At 43.8% G+C, this 19,770-nt stretch overlaps 16 non-coding genes across 16 annotated transcripts; all 16 read right to left on the bottom strand.

The window, feature by feature from the left end:
- Positions 1-478: 478 nt before the first annotated feature.
- TRNAK-UUU (transfer RNA lysine (anticodon UUU)) lies at positions 479-551 on the bottom strand. Its single transcript has one exon. It is a non-coding gene; the product is annotated as a tRNA-Lys (tRNA).
- Positions 552-2,322: 1,771 nt separating this feature from the next.
- Positions 2,323-2,395, bottom strand: TRNAK-UUU (transfer RNA lysine (anticodon UUU)). Its single transcript has one exon. It is a non-coding gene; the product is annotated as a tRNA-Lys (tRNA).
- An 849-nt stretch (positions 2,396-3,244) lies between these two features.
- On the bottom strand, positions 3,245-3,317 carry TRNAK-UUU (transfer RNA lysine (anticodon UUU)). Its single transcript has one exon. It is a non-coding gene; the product is annotated as a tRNA-Lys (tRNA).
- A 1,782-nt stretch (positions 3,318-5,099) lies between these two features.
- On the bottom strand, positions 5,100-5,172 carry TRNAK-UUU (transfer RNA lysine (anticodon UUU)). Its single transcript has one exon. It is a non-coding gene; the product is annotated as a tRNA-Lys (tRNA).
- Positions 5,173-6,021: 849 nt separating this feature from the next.
- On the bottom strand, positions 6,022-6,094 carry TRNAK-UUU (transfer RNA lysine (anticodon UUU)). Its single transcript has one exon. It is a non-coding gene; the product is annotated as a tRNA-Lys (tRNA).
- An 849-nt stretch (positions 6,095-6,943) lies between these two features.
- On the bottom strand, positions 6,944-7,016 carry TRNAK-UUU (transfer RNA lysine (anticodon UUU)). The gene has a single exon. It is a non-coding gene; the product is annotated as a tRNA-Lys (tRNA).
- Positions 7,017-7,865: 849 nt separating this feature from the next.
- On the bottom strand, positions 7,866-7,938 carry TRNAK-UUU (transfer RNA lysine (anticodon UUU)). The gene has a single exon. It is a non-coding gene; the product is annotated as a tRNA-Lys (tRNA).
- Positions 7,939-8,787: 849 nt separating this feature from the next.
- Positions 8,788-8,860, bottom strand: TRNAK-UUU (transfer RNA lysine (anticodon UUU)). Its single transcript has one exon. It is a non-coding gene; the product is annotated as a tRNA-Lys (tRNA).
- An 849-nt stretch (positions 8,861-9,709) lies between these two features.
- TRNAK-UUU (transfer RNA lysine (anticodon UUU)) lies at positions 9,710-9,782 on the bottom strand. The gene has a single exon. It is a non-coding gene; the product is annotated as a tRNA-Lys (tRNA).
- A 1,771-nt stretch (positions 9,783-11,553) lies between these two features.
- Positions 11,554-11,626, bottom strand: TRNAK-UUU (transfer RNA lysine (anticodon UUU)). Its single transcript has one exon. It is a non-coding gene; the product is annotated as a tRNA-Lys (tRNA).
- A 1,782-nt stretch (positions 11,627-13,408) lies between these two features.
- Positions 13,409-13,481, bottom strand: TRNAK-UUU (transfer RNA lysine (anticodon UUU)). Its single transcript has one exon. It is a non-coding gene; the product is annotated as a tRNA-Lys (tRNA).
- A 1,782-nt stretch (positions 13,482-15,263) lies between these two features.
- Positions 15,264-15,336, bottom strand: TRNAK-UUU (transfer RNA lysine (anticodon UUU)). Its single transcript has one exon. It is a non-coding gene; the product is annotated as a tRNA-Lys (tRNA).
- Positions 15,337-16,185: 849 nt separating this feature from the next.
- Positions 16,186-16,258, bottom strand: TRNAK-UUU (transfer RNA lysine (anticodon UUU)). Its single transcript has one exon. It is a non-coding gene; the product is annotated as a tRNA-Lys (tRNA).
- Positions 16,259-17,107: 849 nt separating this feature from the next.
- On the bottom strand, positions 17,108-17,180 carry TRNAK-UUU (transfer RNA lysine (anticodon UUU)). Its single transcript has one exon. It is a non-coding gene; the product is annotated as a tRNA-Lys (tRNA).
- Positions 17,181-18,040: 860 nt separating this feature from the next.
- TRNAK-UUU (transfer RNA lysine (anticodon UUU)) lies at positions 18,041-18,113 on the bottom strand. The gene has a single exon. It is a non-coding gene; the product is annotated as a tRNA-Lys (tRNA).
- Positions 18,114-18,962: 849 nt separating this feature from the next.
- On the bottom strand, positions 18,963-19,035 carry TRNAK-UUU (transfer RNA lysine (anticodon UUU)). Its single transcript has one exon. It is a non-coding gene; the product is annotated as a tRNA-Lys (tRNA).
- Between the last annotated feature and the right edge of the window lie 735 nt (positions 19,036-19,770).

Here is a 19,770-nt window from a genome sequence, read left to right as displayed (position 1 = left end):
GATCCCAGTGCTTGAGCAGACAGGAATGTTTGACAATGGGAAAAATAAAGGTAGGTGTGGCAAGTGAGGCGTTTGGAATGTGGGTGCTGAGAGAAAATCTAAGCGCGCATGACTCAAACGGTAGACCCTAAACCCTTCTATTTGCCACAAGGAAGTTGGCGACGTTGAAAATGGACTTCAACACTAAAGTAAGAATTCAAGTTGAATTTCAAACTTGCGGTCAAATTAGCCAAACTGGAAATATTTTCTACAAATGTTCTCTAAGTAACCTATGTTTTCCATTCAGCTACTCTTGCCTTAAATTTAAAATGTATTTGGTGAACCAGAAATTTTTTTAAGCTTAGACCATGTCTTCTCCCCTTGCTTTGAATTGTCACTTTTCAGTGGAGAAGAATGGCTTAACCTGCAACAAACGCTTAAGTGCCGACAGAATTGCAGGTAGCCCCTCTTAACATTGGTGATCTAAAAATCATGGGAGCGCCCGAACAGGGACTTGAACCCTGGACCCTCAGATTAAAAGTCTGATGCTCTACCGACTGAGCTATCCGGGCCCTTGGAGCGTCGCTCTGCTGGCGCTCCGTGCGTGCCTGGTAACATGGTCCAATTGAAAAGCTACTTTCGGCTGATTGAAAACGTAGCACTGCCTGTCAACCAGAAAACTACTGTGCGCTGCACTGCTCACCTGCTTGTAAATTGAATCTCTTCTCCTGGCTTACACACAAATTGCTGCAAATCATTGTCAGTTTCAACACCTTCACCCCTTGCTTGAGTGCTGAAAAGCTGTTTCAAGGTATCCGGGAGGTCTCCTTCCTCTTTGCGTATGATGCTGACTTCACATCCATTTCAAGGAGACAATTGACTTTGCATTTTCTCAAAGCACGTTTCTAGATCAGAAAGACACTGAATCTGTCTGGAACAAGTAGATCCCAGTGCTTGAGCAGACAGGAATGTTTGACAATGGGAAAAATAAAGGTAGGTGTGGCAAGTGAGGCGTTTGGAATGTGGGTGCTGAGAGAAAATCTAAGCGCGCATGACTCAAACGGTAGACCCGAAACCCTTCTATTTGCCACAAGGAAGTTGGCGACGTTGAAAATGGACTTCAACACTAAAGTAAGAATTCAAGTTGAATTTCAAACTTGCGGTCAAATTAGCCAAACTGGAAATATTTTCTACAAATGTTCTCTAAGTAACCTATGTTTTACATTCAGCTACTCTTGCCTTAAATTTAAAATGTATTTGGTGAACCAGAAATTTTTTTAAGCTTAGACCATGTCTTCTCCCCTTGCTTTGAATTGTTACTTTTCAGTGGAGAAGAATGGCTTAACCTGCAACAAACACTTAAGTGCCGACAGAATTGCAGGTAGCCCCTCTTAACATTGGTGATCAAAAAATCGTGGGAGCACCCGAACAGGGACTTGAACCCTGGACCCTCAGATTAAAAGTCTGATGCTCTACCGACTGAGCTATCCAGGCTCTTGGAGCGTCGCTCTGCTGGCGCTCCGTGCGTGCCTGGTAACATGGTCCAATTGAAAAGCTACTTTCGGCTGATTGAAAACGTAGCACTGCCTGTCAACCAGAAAACTACTGTGCGCTGCACTGCTCACCTGCTTGTAAATTGAATCTCTTCTCCTGGCTTACACACCAATTGCTGCAAATCATTGTCAGTTTCAACACCTTCACCCCTTGCTTGAGTGCTGACAAGCTGTTTCAAGGTATCCGGGAGGTCTCCTTCCTCTTTGCGTATGATGCTGACTTCACATCCATTTCAAGGAGACAATTGACTTTGCATTTTCTCAAAGCACGTTTCTAGATCAGAAAGACACTTAATCTGTCTGGAACAAGTAGATCCCAGCGCTTGAGCAGACAGGAATGTTTGACAGTGGGAAAAATAAAGGTAGGCGTGGCAAGTGAGGCGTTTGGAATGTGGGTGCTGAGAGAAAATCTAAGCGCGCATGACTCAAACGGTAGACCCGAAACCCTTCTATTTGCCACAAGGAAGTTGGCGACGTTGAAAATGGACTTCAACACTAAAGTAAGAATTCAAGGTGAATTTCAAACTTGCGGTCAAATTAGCCAAACTGGAAATATTTTCTACAAATGTTCTCTAAGTAACCTATGTTTTCCATTCAGCTACTCTTGCCTTAAATTTAAAATGTATTTGGTGAACCAGAAATTTTTTTAAGCTTAGACCATGTCTTTTCCCCTTGCTTTGAATTGTCACTTTTCAGTGGAGAAGAATGGCTTAACCTGCAACAAACGCTTAAGTGCCGACAGAATTGCAGGTAGCCGCTGTTAACATTGGTGATCTAAAAATCATGGGAGCGCCCGAACAGGGACTTGAACCCTGAACCCTCAGATTAAAAGTCTGATGCTCTACCGACTGAGCTATCCGGGCTCTTGGAGCGTCGCTCTGCTGGCGCTCCGTGCGTGCCTGGTAACATGGTCCAATTGAAAAGCTACTTTCGGCTGATTGAAAACGTAGCACTGCCTGTCAACCAGAAAACTACTGTGCGCTGCACTGCTCACCTGCTTGTAAATTGAATCTCTTCTCCTGGCTTACACACAAATTGCTGCAAATCATTGTCAGTTTCAACACCTTCACCCCTTGCTTGAGTGCTGACAAGCTGTTTCAAGGTATCCGGGAGGTCTCCTTCCTCTTTGCGTATGATGCTGACTTTACATCCATTTCAAGGAGACAATTGACTTTGCATTTTCTCAAAGCACGTTTCTAGATCAGAAAGACACTGAATCTGTCTGGAACAAGTAGATCCCAGTGCTTGAGCAGACAGGAATGTTTGACAATGGGAAAAATAAAGGTAGGTGTGGCAAGTGAGGCGTTTGGAATGTGGGTGCTGAGAGAAAATCTAAGCGCGCATGACTCAAACGGTAGACCCGAAACCCTTCTATTTGCCACAAGGAAGTTGGCGACGTTGAAAATGGACTTCAACACTAAAGTAAGAATTCAAGTTGAATTTCAAACTTGCGGTCAAATTAGCCAAACTGGAAATATTTTCTACAAATGTTCTCTAAGTAACCTATGTTTTCCATTCAGCTACTCTTGCCTTAAATTTAAAATGTATTTGGTGAACCAGAAAATGTTTTAAGCTTAGACCATGTCTTCTCCCCTTGCTTTGAATTGTCACTTTTCAGTGGAGAAGAATGGCTTAACCTGCAACAAACACTTAAGTGCCGACAGAATTGCCGGTAGCACCTCTTAACATTGGTGATCTAAAAATCGTGGGAGCGCCCGAACAGGGACTTGAACCCTGGACCCTCAGATTAAAAGTCTGATGCTCTACCGACTGAGCTATCCGGGCTCTTGGAGCGTCGCTCTGCTGGCGCTCCGTGCGTGCCTGGTAACATGGTCCAATTGAAAAGCTACTTTCGGCTGATTGAAAACGTAGCACTGCCTGTCAACCAGAAAACTACTGTGCGCTGCACTGCTCACCTGCTTGTAAATTGAATCTCTTCTCCTGGCTTACACACAAATTGCTGCAAATCATTGTCAGTTTCAACACCTTCACCCCTTGCTTGAGTGCTGACAAGCTGTTTCAAGGTATCCGGGAGGTCTCCTTCCTCTTTGCGTATGATGCTGACTTCACATCCATTTCAAGGAGATAATTGACTTTGCATTTTCTCAAAGCACGTTTCTAGATCAGAAAGACACTAAATCTGTCTGGAACAAGTAGATCCCAGTGCTTGAGCAGACAGGAATGTTTGACAGTGGAAAAAATAAAGGTAGGCGTGGCAAGTGAGGCGTTTGGAATGTGGGTGCTGAGAGAAAATCTAAGAGCGCATGACGCAAACGGTAGACCCGAAACCCTTCTATTTGCCACAAGGAAGTTGGCGACGTTGAAAATGGACTTCAACACTAAAGTAAAAATTCAAGGTGAATTTCAAACTTGCGGTCAAATTAGCCAAACTAGAAATATTTTCTACAAATGTTCTCTAAGTAACCTATGTTTTCCATTCAGCTACTCTTGCCTTAAATTTAAAATGTATTTGGTGAACCAGAACATTTTTTAAGCTTAGACCATGTCTTTTCCCCTTGCTTTGAATTGTCACTTTTCAGTGGAGAAGAAAGGCTTAACCTGCAACAAACGCTTAAGTGCCGACAGAATTGCAGGTAGCCCCTCTTAACATTGGTGATCTAAAAATCATGGGAGCGCCCGAACAGGGACTTGAACCCTGGGCCCTCAGTTTAAAAGTCTGATGCACTACCGACTGAGCTATCCGGGCTCTTGGAGTGTTGCTCTGCTGGCGCTCCATGCGTGCCTGGTAACATGGTCCAATTGAAAAGCTACTTCCGGCTGATTGAAAACGTAGCACTGCCTGTCAACCAGAAAACTACTGTGCGCTGCACTGCTCACCTGCTTGTAAATTGAATCTCTTCTCCTGGCTTACACACAAATTGCTGCAAATCATTGTCAGTTTCAACACCTTCACCCCTTGCTTGAGTGCTGACAAGCTGTTTCAAGGTATCCGGGAGGTCTCCGGGAGGTCTCCTTCCTCTTTGCGTATGATGCTGACTTCACATCCATTTCAAGGAGACAATTGACTTTGCATTTTCTCAAAGCACGTTTCTAGATCAGAAAGACACTGAATATGTCTGGAACAAGTAGATCCCAGTGCTTGAGCAGACAGGAATGTTTGACAGTGGGAAAAATAAAGGTAGGCGTGGCAAGTGAGGCGTTTGGAATGTGGGTGCTGAGAGAAAATCTAAGCGCGCATGACTCAAACGGTAGACCCGAAACCCTTCTATTTGCCACAAGGAAGTTGGCGACGTTGAAAATGGACTTCAACACTAAAGTAAGAATTCAAGGTGAATTTCAAACTTGCGGTCAAATTAGCCAAACTGGAAATATTTTCTACAAATGTTCTCTAAGTAACATATGTTTTCCATTCAGCTACTCTTGCCTTAAATTTAAAATGTATTTGGTGAACCAGATTTTTTTTTAAGCTTAGACCATGTCTTTTCCCCTTGCTTTGAATTGTCACTTTTCAGTGGAGAAGAATGGCTTAACCTGCAACAAACGCTTAAGTGCCGACAGAATTGCAGGTAACCCCTGTTAACATTGGTGATCTAAAAATCATGGGAGCGCCCGAACAGGGACTTGAACCCTGGACCCTCAGATTAAAAGTCTGATGCTCTACCGACTGAGCTATCCGGGCTCTTGGAGCGTCGCTCTGCTGGCGCTCCGTGCGTGCCTGGTAACATGGTCCAATTGAAAAGCTACTTTCAGCTGATTGAAAACGTAGCACTGCCTGTCAACCAGAAAACTACTGTGCGCTGCACTGCTCACCTGCTTGTAAATTGAATCTCTTCTCCTGGCTTACACACAAATTGCTGCAAATCATTGTCAGTTTCAACACCTTCACCCCTTGCTTGAGTGCTGACAAGCTGTTTCAAGGTATCCGGGAGGTCTCCTTCCTCTTTGCGTATGATGCTGACTTCACATCCATTTCAAGGAGACAATTGACTTTGCATTTTCTCAAAGCACGTTTCTAGATCAGAAAGACACTGAATCTGTCTGGAACAAGTAGATCCCAGCGCTTGAGCAGACAGGAATGTTTGACAATGGGAAAAATAAAGGTAGGTGTGGCAAGTGAGGCGTTTGGAATGTGGGTGCTGAGAGAAAATCTAAGCGCGCATGACTCAAACGGTAGACCCGAAACCCTTCTATTTGCCACAAGGAAGTTGGCGACGTTGAAAATGGACTTCAACACTAAAGTAAGAATTCAAGTTGAATTTCAAACTTGCGGTCAAATTAGCCAAACTGGAAATATTTTCTACAAATGTTCTCTAAGTAACCTATGTTTTCCATTCAGCTACTCTTGCCTTAAATTTAAAATGTATTTGGTGAACCAGAAAAATTTTTAAGCTTAGACCATGTCTTCTCCCCTTGCTTTGAATTGTCACTTTTCAGTGGAGAAGAATGGCTTAACCTGCAACAAACGCTTAAGAGCCGACAGAATTGCAGGTAGCCTCTCTTAACATTGGTGATCTAAAAATCATGGGAGCGCCCAAACAGGGACTTGAACCCTGGACCCTCAGATTAAAAGTCTGATGCTCTACCGACTGAGCTATCCGGGCTCTTGGAGCGTCGCTCTGCTGGCGCTCCGTGCGTGCCTGGTAACATGGTCCAATTGAAAAGCTACTTTCGGCTGATTGAAAACGTAGCACTGCCTGTCAACCAGAAAACTACTGTGCGCTGCACTGCTCACCTGCTTGTAAATTGAATCTCTTCTCCTGGCTTACACACAAATTGCTGCAAATCATTGTCAGTTTCAACACCTTCACCCCTTGCTTGAGTGCTGACAAGCTGTTCCAAGGTATCCGGGAGGTCTCCTTCCTCTTTGCGTATGATGCTGACTTCACATCCATTTCAAGGAGACAATTGACTTTGCATTTTCTCAAAGCACGTTTCTAGATGAGAAAGACACTGAATCTGTCTGGAACAAGTAGATCCCAGTGCTTGAGCAGACAGGAATGTTTGACAATGGGAAAAATAAAGGTAGGTGTGGCAAGTGAGGCGTTTGGAATGTGGGTGCTGAGAGAAAATCTAAGCGCGCATGACTCAAACGGTAGACCCGAAACCCTTCTATTTGCCACAAGGAAGTTGGCGACGTTGAAAATGGACTTCAACACTAAAGTAAGAATTCAAGGTGAATTTCAAACTTGCGGTCAAATTAGCCAAACTGGAAATATTTTCTACAAATGTTCTCTAAGTAACCTATGTTTTCCATTCAGCTACTCTTGCCTTAAATTTAAAATGTATTTGGTGAATCAGAATTTTTTTTAAGCTTAGACCATGTCTTTTCCCCTTGCTTTGAATTGTCACTTTTCAGTGGAGAAGAATGGCTTAACCTGCAACAAACGCTTAAGTGCCGACAGAATTGCAGGTAGCCGCTGTTAACAATGGTGATCTAAAAATCATGGGAGCGCCCGAACAGGGACTTGAACCCTGAACCCTCAGATTAAAAGTCTGATGCTCTACCGACTGAGCTATCCGGGCTCTTGGAGCGTCGCTCTGCTGGCGCTCCATGCGTGCCTGGTAACATGGTCCAATTGAAAAGCTACTTTCGGCTGATTGAAAACGTAGCACTGCCTGTCAACCAGAAAACTACTGTGCGCTGCACTGCTCACCTGCTTGTAAATTGAATCTCTTCTCCTGGCTTACACACAAATTGCTGCAAATCATTGTCAGTTTCAACACCTTCACCCCTTGCTTGAGTGCTGACAAGCTGTTTCAAGGTATCCGGGAGGTCTCCTTCCTCTTTGCGTATGATGCTGACTTTACATCCATTTCAAGGAGACAATTGACTTTGCATTTTCTCAAAGCACGTTTCTAGATCAGAAAGACACTGAATCTGTCTGGAACAAGTAGATCCCAGTGCTTGAGCAGACAGGAATGTTTGACAATGGGAAAAATAAAGGTAGGTGTGGCAAGTGAGGCGTTTGGAATGTGGGTGCTGAGAGAAAATCTAAGCGCGCATGACTCAAACGGTAGACCCGAAACCCTTCTATTTGCCACAAGGAAGTTGGCGACGTTGAAAATGGACTTCAACACTAAAGTAAGAATTCAAGTTGAATTTCAAACTTGCGGTCAAATTAGCCAAACTGGAAATATTTTCTACAAATGTTCTCTAAGTAACCTATGTTTTCCATTCAGCTACTCTTGCCTTAAATTTAAAATGTATTTGGTGAACCAGAAAATTTTTTAAGCTTAGACCATGTCTTCTCCCCTTGCTTTGAATTGTCACTTTTCAGTGGAGAAGAATGGCTTAACCTGCAACAAACGCTTAAGAGCCGACAGAATTGCAGGTAGCCTCTCTTAACATTGGTGATCTAAAAATCATGGGAGCGCCCAAACAGGGACTTGAACCCTGGACCCTCAGATTAAAAGTCTGATGCTCTACCGACTGAGCTATCCGGGCTCTTGGAGCGTCGCTCTGCTGGCGCTCCGTGCGTGCCTGGTAACATGGTCCAATTGAAAAGCTACTTTCGGCTGATTGAAAACGTAGCACTGCCTGTCAACCAGAAAACTACTGTGCGCTGCACTGCTCACCTGCTTGTAAATTGAATCTCTTCTCCTGGCTTACACACAAATTGCTGCAAATCATTGTCAGTTTCAACACCTTCACCCCTTGCTTGAGTGCTGACAAGCTGTTTCAAGGTATCCGGGAGGTCTCCTTCCTCTTTGCGTATGATGCTGACTTCACATCCATTTCAAGGAGATAATTGACTTTGCATTTTCTCAAAGCACGTTTCTAGATCAGAAAGACACTAAATCTGTCTGGAACAAGTAGATCCCAGTGCTTGAGCAGACAGGAATGTTTGACAGTGGAAAAAATAAAGGTAGGCGTGGCAAGTGAGGCGTTTGGAATGTGGGTGCTGAGAGAAAATCTAAGAGCGCATGACGCAAACGGTAGACCCGAAACCCTTCTATTTGCTACAAGGAAGTTGGCGACGTTGAAAATGGACTTCAACACTAAAGTAAAAATTCAAGGTGAATTTCAAACTTGCGGTCAAATTAGCCAAACTAGAAATATTTTCTACAAATGTTCTCTAAGTAACCTATGTTTTCCATTCAGCTACTCTTGCCTTAAATTTAAAATGTATTTGGTGAACCAGATTTTTTTTTAAGCTTAGACCATGTCTTTTCCCCTTGCTTTGAATTGTCACTTTTCAGTGGAGAAGAATGGCTTAACCTGCAACAAACGCTTAAGTGCCGACAGAATTGCAGGTAACCCCTGTTAACATTGGTGATCTAAAAATCATGGGAGCGCCCGAACAGGGACTTGAACCCTGGACCCTCAGATTAAAAGTCTGATGCTCTACCGACTGAGCTATCCGGGCTCTTGGAGCGTCGCTCTGCTGGCGCTCCGTGCGTGCCTGGTAACATGGTCCAATTGAAAAGCTACTTTCAGCTGATTGAAAACGTAGCACTGCCTGTCAACCAGAAAACTACTGTGCGCTGCACTGCTCACCTGCTTGTAAATTGAATCTCTTCTCCTGGCTTACACACAAATTGCTGCAAATCATTGTCAGTTTCAACACCTTCACCCCTTGCTTGAGTGCTGACAAGCTGTTTCAAGGTATCCGGGAGGTCTCCTTCCTCTTTGCGTATGATGCTGACTTCACATCCATTTCAAGGAGACAATTGACTTTGCATTTTCTCAAAGCACGTTTCTAGATCAGAAAGACACTGAATCTGTCTGGAACAAGTAGATCCCAGCGCTTGAGCAGACAGGAATGTTTGACAATGGGAAAAATAAAGGTAGGTGTGGCAAGTGAGGCGTTTGGAATGTGGGTGCTGAGAGAAAATCTAAGCGCGCATGACTCAAACGGTAGACCCGAAACCCTTCTATTTGCCACAAGGAAGTTGGCGACGTTGAAAATGGACTTCAACACTAAAGTAAGAATTCAAGTTGAATTTCAAACTTGCGGTCAAATTAGCCAAACTGGAAATATTTTCTACAAATGTTCTCTAAGTAACCTATGTTTTCCATTCAGCTACTCTTGCCTTAAATTTAAAATGTATTTGGTGAACCAGAAAAATTTTTAAGCTTAGACCATGTCTTCTCCCCTTGCTTTGAATTGTCACTTTTCAGTGGAGAAGAATGGCTTAACCTGCAACAAACGCTTAAGAGCCGACAGAATTGCAGGTAGCCTCTCTTAACATTGGTGATCTAAAAATCATGGGAGCGCCCAAACAGGGACTTGAACCCTGGACCCTCAGATTAAAAGTCTGATGCTCTACCGACTGAGCTATCCGGGCTCTTGGAGCGTCGCTCTGCTGGCGCTCCGTGCGTGCCTGGTAACATGGTCCAATTGAAAAGCTACTTTCGGCTGATTGAAAACGTAGCACTGCCTGTCAACCAGAAAACTACTGTGCGCTGCACTGCTCACCTGCTTGTAAATTGAATCTCTTCTCCTGGCTTACACACAAATTGCTGCAAATCATTGTCAGTTTCAACACCTTCACCCCTTGCTTGAGTGCTGACAAGCTGTTCCAAGGTATCCGGGAGGTCTCCTTCCTCTTTGCGTATGATGCTGACTTCACATCCATTTCAAGGAGACAATTGACTTTGCATTTTCTCAAAGCACGTTTCTAGATGAGAAAGACACTGAATCTGTCTGGAACAAGTAGATCCCAGTGCTTGAGCAGACAGGAATGTTTGACAATGGGAAAAATAAAGGTAGGTGTGGCAAGTGAGGCGTTTGGAATGTGGGTGCTGAGAGAAAATCTAAGCGCGCATGACTCAAACGGTAGACCCGAAACCCTTCTATTTGCCACAAGGAAGTTGGCGACGTTGAAAATGGACTTCAACACTAAAGTAAGAATTCAAGGTGAATTTCAAACTTGCGGTCAAATTAGCCAAACTGGAAATATTTTCTACAAATGTTCTCTAAGTAACCTATGTTTTCCATTCAGCTACTCTTGCCTTAAATTTAAAATGTATTTGGTGAATCAGAAATTTTTTTAAGCTTAGACCATGTCTTTTCCCCTTGCTTTGAATTGTCACTTTTCAGTGGAGAAGAATGGCTTAACCTGCAACAAACGCTTAAGTGCCGACAGAATTGCAGGTAGCCGCTGTTAACATTGGTGATCTAAAAATCATGGGAGCGCCCAAACAGGGACTTGAACCCTTAACCCTCAGATTAAAAGTCTGATGCTCTACCGACTGAGCTATCCAGGCTCTTGGAGCGTCGCTCTGCTGGCGCTCCATGCGTGCCTGGTAACATGGTCCAATTGAAAAGCTACTTTCGGCTGATTGAAAACGTAGCACTGCCTGTCAACCAGAAAACTACTGTGCGCTGCACTGCTCACCTGCTTGTAAATTGAATCTCTTCTCCTGGCTTACACACAAATTGCTGCAAATCATTGTCAGTTTCAACACCTTCACCCCTTGCTTGAGTGCTGACAAGCTGTTTCAAGGTATCCGGGAGGTCTCCTTCCTCTTTGCGTATGATGCTGACTTTACATCCATTTCAAGGAGACAATTGACTTTGCATTTTCTCAAAGCACGTTTCTAGATCAGAAAGACACTGAATCTGTCTGGAACAAGTAGATCCCAGTGCTTGAGCAGACAGGAATGTTTGACAATGGGAAAAATAAAGGTAGGTGTGGCAAGTGAGGCGTTTGGAATGTGGGTGCTGAGAGAAAATCTAAGCGCGCATGACTCAAACGGTAGACCCGAAACCCTTCTATTTGCCACAAGGAAGTTGGCGACGTTGAAAATGGACTTCAACACTAAAGTAAGAATTCAAGTTGAATTTCAAACTTGCGGTCAAATTAGCCAAACTGGAAATATTTTCTACAAATGTTCTCTAAGTAACCTATGTTTTCCATTCAGCTACTCTTGCCTTAAATTTAAAATGTATTTGGTGAACCAGAAAATTTTTTAAGCTTAGACCATGTCTTCTCCCCTTGCTTTGAATTGTCACTTTTCAGTGGAGAAGAATGGCTTAACCTGCAACAAACGCTTAAGAGCCGACAGAATTGCAGGTAGCCTCTCTTAACATTGGTGATCTAAAAATCATGGGAGCGCCCAAACAGGGACTTGAACCCTGGACCCTCAGATTAAAAGTCTGATGCTCTACCGACTGAGCTATCCGGGCTCTTGGAGCGTCGCTCTGCTGGCGCTCCGTGCGTGCCTGGTAACATGGTCCAATTGAAAAGCTACTTTCGGCTGATTGAAAACGTAGCACTGCCTGTCAACCAGAAAACTACTGTGCGCTGCACTGCTCACCTGCTTGTAAATTGAATCTCTTCTCCTGGCTTACACACAAATTGCTGCAAATCATTGTCAGTTTCAACACCTTCACCCCTTGCTTGAGTGCTGACAAGCTGTTTCAAGGTATCCGGGAGGTCTCCTTCCTCTTTGCGTATGATGCTGACTTCACATCCATTTCAAGGAGATAATTGACTTTGCATTTTCTCAAAGCACGTTTCTAGATCAGAAAGACACTAAATCTGTCTGGAACAAGTAGATCCCAGTGCTTGAGCAGACAGGAATGTTTGACAGTGGAAAAAATAAAGGTAGGCGTGGCAAGTGAGGCGTTTGGAATGTGGGTGCTGAGAGAAAATCTAAGAGCGCATGACGCAAACGGTAGACCCGAAACCCTTCTATTTGCCACAAGGAAGTTGGCGACGTTGAAAATGGACTTCAACACTAAAGTAAAAATTCAAGGTGAATTTCAAACTTGCGGTCAAATTAGCCAAACTAGAAATATTTTCTACAAATGTTCTCTAAGTAACCTATGTTTTCCATTCAGCTACTCTTGCCTTAAATTTAAAATGTATTTGGTGAACCAGAACATTTTTTAAGCTTAGACCATGTCTTTTCCCCTTGCTTTGAATTGTCACTTTTCAGTGGAGAAGAAAGGCTTAACCTGCAACAAACGCTTAAGTGCCGACAGAATTGCAGGTAGCCCCTCTTAACATTGGTGATCTAAAAATCATGGGAGCGCCCGAACAGGGACTTGAACCCTGGGCCCTCAGTTTAAAAGTCTGATGCACTACCGACTGAGCTATCCGGGCTCTTGGAGTGTTGCTCTGCTGGCGCTCCATGCGTGCCTGGTAACATGGTCCAATTGAAAAGCTACTTCCGGCTGATTGAAAACGTAGCACTGCCTGTCAACCAGAAAACTACTGTGCGCTGCACTGCTCACCTGCTTGTAAATTGAATCTCTTCTCCTGGCTTACACACAAATTGCTGCAAATCATTGTCAGTTTCAACACCTTCACCCCTTGCTTGAGTGCTGACAAGCTGTTTCAAGGTATCCGGGAGGTCTCCGGGAGGTCTCCTTCCTCTTTGCGTATGATGCTGACTTCACATCCATTTCAAGGAGACAATTGACTTTGCATTTTCTCAAAGCACGTTTCTAGATCAGAAAGACACTGAATCTGTCTGGAACAAGTAGATCCCAGTGCTTGAGCAGACAGGAATGTTTGACAGTGGGAAAAATAAAGGTAGGCGTGGCAAGTGAGGCGTTTGGAATGTGGGTGCTGAGAGAAAATCTAAGCGCGCATGACTCAAACGGTAGACCCGAAACCCTTCTATTTGCCACAAGGAAGTTGGCGACGTTGAAAATGGACTTCAACACTAAAGTAAGAATTCAAGGTGAATTTCAAACTTGCGGTCAAATTAGCCAAACTGGAAATATTTTCTACAAATGTTCTCTAAGTAACATATGTTTTCCATTCAGCTACTCTTGCCTTAAATTTAAAATGTATTTGGTGAACCAGATTTTTTTTTAAGCTTAGACCATGTCTTTTCCCCTTGCTTTGAATTGTCACTTTTCAGTGGAGAAGAATGGCTTAACCTGCAACAAACGCTTAAGTGCCGACAGAATTGCAGGTAACCCCTGTTAACATTGGTGATCTAAAAATCATGGGAGCGCCCGAACAGGGACTTGAACCCTGGACCCTCAGATTAAAAGTCTGATGCTCTACCGACTGAGCTATCCGGGCTCTTGGAGCGTCGCTCTGCTGGCGCTCCGTGCGTGCCTGGTAACATGGTCCAATTGAAAAGCTACTTTCAGCTGATTGAAAACGTAGCACTGCCTGTCAACCAGAAAACTACTGTGCGCTGCACTGCTCACCTGCTTGTAAATTGAATCTCTTCTCCTGGCTTACACACAAATTGCTGCAAATCATTGTCAGTTTCAACACCTTCACCCCTTGCTTGAGTGCTGACAAGCTGTTTCAAGGTATCCGGGAGGTCTCCTTCCTCTTTGCGTATGATGCTGACTTCACATCCATTTCAAGGAGATAATTGACTTTGCATTTTCTCAAAGCACGTTTCTAGATCAGAAAGACACTAAATCTGTCTGGAACAAGTAGATCCCAGTGCTTGAGCAGACAGGAATGTTTGACAGTGGAAAAAATAAAGGTAGGCGTGGCAAGTGAGGCGTTTGGAATGTGGGTGCTGAGAGAAAATCTAAGAGCGCATGACGCAAACGGTAGACCCGAAACCCTTCTATTTGCCACAAGGAAGTTGGCGACGTTGAAAATGGACTTCAACACTAAAGTAAAAATTCAAGGTGAATTTCAAACTTGCGGTCAAATTAGCCAAACTAGAAATATTTTCTACAAATGTTCTCTAAGTAACCTATGTTTTCCATTCAGCTACTCTTGCCTTAAATTTAAAATGTATTTGGTGAACCAGAACATTTTTTAAGCTTAGACCATGTCTTTTCCCCTTGCTTTGAATTGTCACTTTTCAGTGGAGAAGAAAGGCTTAACCTGCAACAAACGCTTAAGTGCCGACAGAATTGCAGGTAGCCCCTCTTAACATTGGTGATCTAAAAATCATGGGAGCGCCCGAACAGGGACTTGAACCCTGGGCCCTCAGTTTAAAAGTCTGATGCACTACCGACTGAGCTATCCGGGCTCTTGGAGTGTTGCTCTGCTGGCGCTCCATGCGTGCCTGGTAACATGGTCCAATTGAAAAGCTACTTCCGGCTGATTGAAAACGTAGCACTGCCTGTCAACCAGAAAACTACTGTGCGCTGCACTGCTCACCTGCTTGTAAATTGAATCTCTTCTCCTGGCTTACACACAAATTGCTGCAAATCATTGTCAGTTTCAACACCTTCACCCCTTGCTTGAGTGCTGACAAGCTGTTTCAAGGTATCCGGGAGGTCTCCGGGAGGTCTCCTTCCTCTTTGCGTATGATGCTGACTTCACATCCATTTCAAGGAGACAATTGACTTTGCATTTTCTCAAAGCACGTTTCTAGATCAGAAAGACACTGAATCTGTCTGGAACAAGTAGATCCCAGTGCTTGAGCAGACAGGAATGTTTGACAGTGGGAAAAATAAAGGTAGGCGTGGCAAGTGAGGCGTTTGGAATGTGGGTGCTGAGAGAAAATCTAAGCGCGCATGACTCAAACGGTAGACCCGAAACCCTTCTATTTGCCACAAGGAAGTTGGCGACGTTGAAAATGGACTTCAACACTAAAGTAAGAATTCAAGGTGAATTTCAAACTTGCGGTCAAATTAGCCAAACTGGAAATATTTTCTACAAATGTTCTCTAAGTAACATATGTTTTCCATTCAGCTACTCTTGCCTTAAATTTAAAATGTATTTGGTGAACCAGATTTTTTTTTAAGCTTAGACCATGTCTTTTCCCCTTGCTTTGAATTGTCACTTTTCAGTGGAGAAGAATGGCTTAACCTGCAACAAACGCTTAAGTGCCGACAGAATTGCAGGTAACCCCTGTTAACATTGGTGATCTAAAAATCATGGGAGCGCCCGAACAGGGACTTGAACCCTGGACCCTCAGATTAAAAGTCTGATGCTCTACCGACTGAGCTATCCGGGCTCTTGGAGCGTCGCTCTGCTGGCGCTCCGTGCGTGCCTGGTAACATGGTCCAATTGAAAAGCTACTTTCAGCTGATTGAAAACGTAGCACTGCCTGTCAACCAGAAAACTACTGTGCGCTGCACTGCTCACCTGCTTGTAAATTGAATCTCTTCTCCTGGCTTACACACAAATTGCTGCAAATCATTGTCAGTTTCAACACCTTCACCCCTTGCTTGAGTGCTGACAAGCTGTTTCAAGGTATCCGGGAGGTCTCCTTCCTCTTTGCGTATGATGCTGACTTCACATCCATTTCAAGGAGACAATTGACTTTGCATTTTCTCAAAGCACGTTTCTAGATCAGAAAGACACTGAATCTGTCTGGAACAAGTAGATCCCAGCGCTTGAGCAGACAGGAATGTTTGACAATGGGAAAAATAAAGGTAGGTGTGGCAAGTGAGGCGTTTGGAATGTGGGTGCTGAGAGAAAATCTAAGCGCGCATGACTCAAACGGTAGACCCGAAACCCTTCTATTTGCCACAAGGAAGTTGGCGACGTTGAAAATGGACTTCAACACTAAAGTAAGAATTCAAGTTGAATTTCAAACTTGCGGTCAAATTAGCCAAACTGGAAATATTTTCTACAAATGTTCTCTAAGTAACCTATGTTTTCCATTCCGCTACTCTTGCCTTAAATTTAAAATGTATTTGGTGAACCAGAAAATTTTTTAAGCTTAGACCATGTCTTCTCCCCTTGCTTTGAATTGTCACTTTTCAGTGGAGAAGAATGGCTTAACCTGCAACAAACGCTTAAGAGCCGACAGAATTGCAGGTAGCCTCTCTTAACATTGGTGATCTAAAAATCATGGGAGCGCCCAAACAGGGACTTGAACCCTGGACCCTCAGATTAAAAGTCTGATGCTCTACCGACTGAGCTATCCGGGCTCTTGGAGCGTCGCTCTGCTGGCGCTCCGTGCGTGCCTGGTAACATGGTCCAATTGAAAAGCTACTTTCGGCTGATTGAAAACGTAGCACTGCCTGTCAACCAGAAAACTACTGTGCGCTGCACTGCTCACCTGCTTGTAAATTGAATCTCTTCTCCTGGCTTACACACAAATTGCTGCAAATCATTGTCAGTTTCAACACCTTCACCCCTTGCTTGAGTGCTGACAAGCTGTTCCAAGGTATCCGGGAGGTCTCCTTCCTCTTTGCGTATGATGCTGACTTCACATCCATTTCAAGGAGACAATTGACTTTGCATTTTCTCAAAGCACGTTTCTAGATGAGAAAGACACTGAATCTGTCTGGAACAAGTAGATCCCAGTGCTTGAGCAGACAGGAATGTTTGACAATGGGAAAAATAAAGGTAGGTGTGGCAAGTGAGGCGTTTGGAATGTGGGTGCTGAGAGAAAATCTAAGTGCGCATGACTCAAACGGTAGACCCGAAACCCTTCTATTTGCCACAAGGAAGTTGGCGACGTTGAAAATGGACTTCAACACTAAAGTAAGAATTCAAGTTGAATTTCAAACTTGCGGTCAAATTAGCCAAACTGGAAATATTTTCTACAAATGTTCTCTAAGTAACCTATGTTTTCCATTCAGCTACTCTTGCCTTAAATTTAAAATGTATTTGGTGAACCAGAAAATTTTTTAAGCTTAGACCATGTCTTCTCCCCTTGCTTTGAATTGTCACTTTTCAGTGGAGAAGAATGGCTTAACCTGCAACAAACGCTTAAGGGCCGACAGAATTGCAGGTAGCCTCTCTTAACATTGGTGATCTAAAAATCATGGGAGCGCCCAAACAGGGACTTGAACCCTGGACCCTCAGATTAAAAGTCTGATGCTCTACCGACTGAGCTATCCGGGCTCTTGGAGCGTCGCTTTGCTGGCGCTCCGTGCGTGCCTGGTAACATGGTCCAATTGAAAAGCTACTTTCGGCTGATTGAAAACGTAGCACTGCCTGTCAACCAGAAAACTACTGTGCGCTGCACTGCTCACCTGCTTGTAAATTGAATCTCTTCTCCTGGCTTACACACAAATTGCTGCAAATCATTGTCAGTTTCAACACCTTCACCCCTTGCTTGAGTGCTGACAAGCTGTTTCAAGGTATCCGGGAGGTCTCCGGGAGGTCTCCTTCCTCTTTGCGTATGATGCTGACTTCACATCCATTTCAAGGAGACAATTGACTTTGCATTTTCTCAAAGCACGTTTCTAGATCAGAAAGACACTGAATCTGTCTGGAACAAGTAGATCCCAGTGCTTGAGCAGACAGGAATGTTTGACAATGGGAAAAATAAAGGTAGGTGTGGCAAGTGAGGCGTTTGGAATGTGGGTGCTGAGAGAAAATCTAAGCGCGCATGACTCAAACGGTAGACCCGCAACCCTTCTATTTGCCACAAGGAAGTTAGCGACGTTGAAAATGGACTTCAACACTAAAGTAAGAATTCAAGTTGAATTTCAAACTTGCGGTCAAATTAGCCAAACTGGAAATATTTTCTACAAATGTTCTCTAAGTAACCTATGTTTTCCATTCAGCTACTCTTGCCTTAAATTTAAAATGTATTTGGTGAACCAGAAAATGTTTTAAGCCTAGACCATGTCTTCTCCCCTTGCTTTGAATTGTCACTTTTCAGTGGAGAAGAATGGCTTAACCTGCAACAAACACTTAAGTGCCGACAGAATTGCAGGTAGCCCCTCTTAACATTGGTGATCTAGAAATCATGGGAGCGCCCAAACAGGGACTTGAACCCTGGACCCTCAGATTAAAAGTCTGATGCTCTACCGACTGAGCTATCCGGGCTCTTGGAGCGTCGCTCTGCTGGCGCTCCGTGCGTGCCTGGTAACATGGTCCAATTGAAAAGCTACTTTCGGCTGATTGAAAACGTAGCACTGCCTGTCAACCAGAAAACTACTGTGCGCTGCACTGCTCACCTGCTTGTAAATTGAATCTCTTCTCCTGGCTTACACACAAATTGCTGCAAATCATTGTCAGTTTCAACACCTTCACCCCTTGCTTGAGTGCTGACAAGCTGTTTCAAGGTATCCGGGAGGTCTCCTTCCTCTTTGCGTATGATGCTGACTTCACATCCATTTCAAGGAGACAATTGACTTTGCATTTTCTCAAAGCACGTTTCTAGATCAGAAAGACACTGAATCTGTCTGGAACAAGTAGATCCCAGTGCTTGAGCAGACAGGAATGTTTGACAATGGGAAAAATAAAGGTAGGTGTGGCAAGTGAGGCGTTTGGAATGTGGGTGCTGAGAGAAAATCTAAGCGCGCATGACTCAAACGGTAGACCCGAAACCCTTCTATTTGCCACAAGGAAGTTGGCGACGTTGAAAATGGACTTCAACACTAAAGTAAGAATTCAAGTTGAATTTCAAACTTGCGGTCAAATTAGCCAAACTGGAAATATTTTCTACAAATGTTCTCTAAGTAACCTATGTTTTCCATTCAGCTACTCTTGCCTTAAATTTAAAATGTATTTGGTGAACCAGAAATTTTTTTAAGCTTAGACCATGTCTTCTCCCCTTGCTTTGAATTGTCACTTTTCAGTGGAGAAGAATGGCTTAACCTGCAACAAACGCTTATGTGCCGACAGAATTGCAGGTAGCCCCTCTTAACATTGGTGATCTAAAAATCATGGGAGCGCCCAAACAGGGACTTGAACCCTGGACCCTCAGATTAAAAGTCTGATGCTCTACCGACTGAGCTATCCGGGCTCTTGGAGCGTCGCTCTGCTGGCGCTCCGTGCGTGCCTGGTAACATGGTCCAATTGAAAAGCTACTTTCGGCTGATTGAAAACGTAGCACTGCCTGTCAACCAGAAAACTACTGTGCGCTGCACTGCTCACCTGCTTGTAAATTGAATCTCTTCTCCTGGCTTACACACAAATTGCTGCAAATCATTGTCAGTTTCAACACCTTCACCCCTTGCTTGAGTGCTGACAAGCTGTTTCAAGGTATCCGGGAGGTCTCCTTCCTCTTTGCGTATGATGCTGACTTCACATCCATTTCAAGGAGATAATTGACTTTGCATTTTCTCAAAGCACGTTTCTAGATCAGAAAGACACTGAATCTGTCTGGAACAAGTAGATCCCAGTGCTTGAGCAGACAGGAATGTTTGACAGTGGAAAAAATAAAGGTAGGCGTGGCAAGTGAGGCGTTTGGAATGTGGGTGCTGAGAGAAAATCTAAGAGCGCATGACTCAAACGGTAGACCCGAAACCCTTCTATTTGCCACAAGGAAGTTGGCGACGTTGAAAATGGACTTCAACACTAAAGTAAGAATTCAAGGTGAATTTCAAACTTGCGGTCAAATTAGCCAAACTGGAAATATTTTCTACAAATGTTCTCTAAGTAACCTATGTTTTCCATTCAGCTACTCTTGCCTTAAATTTAAAATGTATTTGGTGAACCAGAACATTTTTTAAGCTTAGACCATGTCTTCTCCCCTTGC

The sequence above is a fragment of the Pelobates fuscus genome, chromosome 9, assembly GCF_036172605.1.
Source record: "Pelobates fuscus isolate aPelFus1 chromosome 9, aPelFus1.pri, whole genome shotgun sequence".
Lineage (NCBI taxonomy): Eukaryota > Metazoa > Chordata > Amphibia > Anura > Pelobatidae > Pelobates > Pelobates fuscus.
Note: the sequence above shows the minus strand (reverse complement) of the source record. Positions and strands in the feature narration are given on the sequence as shown.